The 4,326-nt window shown below is 40.1% G+C and overlaps 1 long non-coding RNA gene across 1 annotated transcript in view; it reads right to left on the bottom strand.

Moving 5' to 3' along the window:
* The window catches only part of LOC116673035 (uncharacterized), a 22,453-nt gene extending 19,258 nt beyond the window's left edge, over positions 1–3,195 (bottom strand). Inside the window, exon 1 of the long non-coding RNA XR_004327719.1 lies at positions 3,131–3,195. This is a non-coding gene — a long non-coding RNA (uncharacterized LOC116673035). The remainder of the gene's footprint in view (positions 1–3,130) is intronic.
* Between the last annotated feature and the right edge of the window lie 1,131 nt (positions 3,196–4,326).

Raw genomic sequence — 4,326 nt, 5'->3', positions numbered from 1 at the left:
ACACACACTCTCTCTCTCTCTCTCTCTCTTTCTCTCTCTCTATTGCTCTCTCTCACACACACACAAATTGAAATTGCTTAATTGGCATGAATGTCATAAACAATCACGCCAAAGCATAAGGCACGGATAAATATGGGAGAAGAAATACATACATACATACAATTCACTAAGTAAACCAAAATATATACATATGAAAAGAAAAAGAAAAACAGGAAAGCAACAACATTGTATCAATATACAGTAAAATTTCTAGTGTCAAATGTAAGAAAGAAAACAAAGACAAAAGCAAATGAACAAAAAACATGAAAAACACATGAAGTAGAGGACTAAATGGGAGAGATGAACTGCAGATGTTACGTGTTGTTGTGCTAGTTGTGTCTAAGGCTGTGATATGCACTCACATATCTCGCTGCTTCTACAGCACTCACACTATTTTCTCTATGTTGCATTTTTGTCTGGTCAGAGAGAGTATCAAAACCTGTGAGTTTACATTTAACTATCGTAAGGAACTCACTTCTGATGTCAGTGTATGTGCTACATTGAAACAGGAAGTGTTGCGCTGTCTCCACCTGTCTCTGTGCAGAGCTGGGCCCCTTATTTTGCTGCAAAACAGAGCGATGGGTTCTATTACTGATTAAAAGACATTTAACCAAGTTTTAATTGGAATGTCTGTTTTGATATTTCTTTTAAAAGGCTCTTCTTGATTTGTTTCTCAGCTCATTCACACCCAAATGAAAACTCTCTCTCTCTCTCTCTCTCTCTCTCTCTCACACACACACACACACACACACACACACACACACACACACACACACACACACACACACACACACACACACACACACACACACACACACACAGTTGAGGGAAGCTTGTTTTTTGCCATCATTGTCACTGCCTTTATCACGGGAGGTCCAGACTTCTGCCATATGCTGAGTCTGCAGGTGCAGGAAGCTGCCAGCTCTAAACACTGGGCACATTTGTATCTATCACACGCCGCCTTTTGATACTTGACCCAAAGTGTGTGGCCTTAGAAGGCTTGTTGCATTGTCTGTTTTTAAGCATTCAGCAAAGCATTCAATTGAACAAGAGCCAATTACTTTCCACCAGCCACATGTCTGTGTAACCAAACAGCAGCAAGGGTTAGGGAGTTTAGATTGTGTCGTTTTTGATTCTTCACTCCATGAATGCACTGTAAAAAATACTTATTTTTTTCCGTGTGGTCCACAATTTCTCTCATTTCCAGATTGCTTGCATCTTTCCTCTCCAATGAGCTGACAGGCGAAGTGTAGGCTCTTCATGTCAAAGTCTCAAAGAATACTAAAAGAAAATTATTTGAACCATGTGATGTGAATCAAAAATGAATACATGTTTTTTCATTCTCTGCACAGCTGTGCATGCTGATTAAAAACACTTTTTGCACCCTTTGAACATTTTTAGAGTGATTAAAAACATGAAAGGACTTTTTGCTGGAATCTTAAGGTTGAATCTGAAACCCCATCTTTGAGAAGAAAAAAAAGTGGAGGCTGCAGAATGTAATGAACAGTAAAGGTTTGAAACAAGGCTACTCTGACAAATATTGTCTTTGGAGGGCAGCCAGATTCTTGTGCCGATGACTCTGTGCCAAAGAGGCAAAACTCCTCCAAGCCCAGAGTACTCTCAAGTGGGCCTGAGTGTTGTTTTGGAGTTTGAGGCAAAAGAGAATAGGCCAATGGCTCCCTGTGAAATAAACTATTATAATCCACTCAACACACAAACACATAACAGCCCACATCTGTGTTTCTTAAAAAAAATTTATACTAAACAGAAATAAGACAGACCATGCTTTTTTTATCTTGATAGGTTGTATATGAGTAGTTACTTGTGTTATGGTCAGCATTTAGGTAATCTTACTTTAGCCCAAACTCATCTAGCTTGACTTAGTCATTCATGTTCAGTGTGCTTCCCCATTGTTGCACTATATCCTGGCCTTTGTGTAGACTTCAACTTTCACCAGAAGGAACTTTTTGGGTGCTTTAAGTGTGTGTGTGTGTGTGCGTGTGTGTTTGTGTGTCTGTGTGTGTGTAGTACAGCCCGAGGCCTCTGTCATCTTTCCCATGCCCCACTGTCACACAAGCATAGAGTCACGTCTCAAGCTAAGGTATTTCCTCTGTCATTATTATCATTATTAATACTATTTCTTTTCATAGCAACCTGGTAAAGGACCCTTGTGCTCGGCTGCATAGCTTGCATTTTTGCACACAAGCTGTTTATTCAGCTGCGTATCCTTCGGAGCCCCGTTTGGGCCTAGTTGGGTAACGCAGATGTCTGGGTTCTGCCTGGTGCCATCTGGTAGCTTTGGCTTCCAGCAGAACTCAGCTTGACATGGATTTCACGGTTGAGGTTGAGGGCGGAAGGTAGATGGTGTCAGAGAGATGAGAAGTGAACAGTGTGGGAAATGCCAAAAGAATAATAGGAAAAACAAGGGAAGAGAGAGGAAAGGAAGACAAAAGAGTGATGAGAAAAAGCAGAGAGCTGATAAAATGAAAGGGGGCATTAGCCAAGAATGGATGGAGGAGGAGAAGGGTGTAGGTGTGTACGGAGGCAGTAAATGGATATAGGGAATCAGAGGCAGTTGTATGGAGGGAAGGAAAAGTTGTAGTAGGGGGAGAGGTGGAGGGGTGGATGGTGGGAACTTAGCGTGTGAAACTGTGGGCATTAAGAAGCAGGAAACAGCAGGTCGAGAGGAACACAGTGCAAGTGTTACACTTAGTGTTCTGGTAAAAAAAAACTAACACACAATAATAATTTTATTACTGACTTGAAAGATGACAGGATTTACTGTATGGTAAGTAAGATTTATAATGCATGCCTAATTGAAAACCATTAAAACATGCATTGTATAACTGCCAGAATGCAAGTATCAAAAGAACAGTGACAACTTTATGAGTTCACCAATCTTAAAGTAGGCCTACTTTAAGATGTGGGTTATTTATCATCTAGCAATCATCTAGCATCGTTCTAGTCAAATCAGTTCCCATTCCACTGCACTCAATCTATAACACTACTTGACAGCCATGCTAGCAGCTCAGGGAGGCTGCACTGAGACACAGCTGGGTTTTGAGATAAATGCTAATGTCATCATGCTAACATGTTCACAGTGATAATGCTAACATGCTGATGTTTAGCAGGAAAAATGTTCACCATGTTCACTAACTTAATTCTGAATCAAGCAAAAAGAGTTTTGTTGATCCGACCCCTGACAGGAGCCATCTTCCAAGAATAAAGAAAAAAAGAAAAGTTGTCCAAGTGGTAGGTTATTACGGAACCAAGCATGCTGATTGCTTAATCACGGGGATAGGCGAACAGACTCAGACTCAACGTCAAGACCTCGGTTTTAAGATTGTAATATTTGGGACATGCTAAATTATCCTCAAAATGTTTGAAGTAATAAATGATGAATTATCGAAATGTACAGTCACGTGGCTACTTACTTTGGAGATTACCTATGTAGTCTAAGGAAAAATTAAATTATGTAATTTGTGCTTGGGCATAGTTGTGTTTAATGCCAGACACACTCCACAGGTGTTGGACTGCAATTGGTCTGATGAGGATAAGGATTCATATCCAGATATCTATTTATAGCAATTAATCACACACACGCACGCACAGACGCACCCACAGAAAATTACCTTTTTTGCTAAAACATAAACTTTTCAACCCTTTAAAACATAAAAACAATTCTTAATTGCTCTTGACTCATGAACTTTTACATCAGTGAACAAAAGAAATTGACAGAGTCGTCACTGATCTGAGAACTGTTCTTCCTCGTATTGAAAAGATTATACATTTTGATTGCTAACATATTCCCAGCAGGTTTTTGTTGAGTGAATTAGTCAGTCAATCAGCAAGGCTGTGTACAGCTGTATCATGTTGAAAGAGGGTCAAAACTATGAAACATCTGGACAATTACTGCTCTGCAGGCTTTTGAACAACAATCATGTGACTTTGGCACGGAGAGGTCCAGGCAATGTGACTTTTCCTACTGGTCTGAGGTTTCCATCTGGACAAGAAATTACAGAAAAACGTGATTATGCTGCATACAGTGCTTAGGAATAGGTAATCAGTATAGGACGCCCTGTTGGCTTCAGTACTTGTGATTTTCTGACTAAATCCATGAGAATAGTCCGGCAACACCTCAACTTTCTCTTCTTTTAACTGATTATTTTCTCATATTTTCTCATAATAAAACCCATGCAGGGACCCCTATCACAGCACATGCCAACTCTGTGCTTGAACCTTTTGAAATGAGTTTGATTTCCTACCAGACGACAACTGGTCCACTTG

The sequence above is a fragment of the Etheostoma spectabile genome, chromosome 23 (genome assembly GCF_008692095.1).
Source record: "Etheostoma spectabile isolate EspeVRDwgs_2016 chromosome 23, UIUC_Espe_1.0, whole genome shotgun sequence".
Classification (NCBI taxonomy): domain Eukaryota; kingdom Metazoa; phylum Chordata; class Actinopteri; order Perciformes; family Percidae; genus Etheostoma; species Etheostoma spectabile.
Note: the sequence above shows the minus strand (reverse complement) of the source record. Positions and strands in the feature narration are given on the sequence as shown.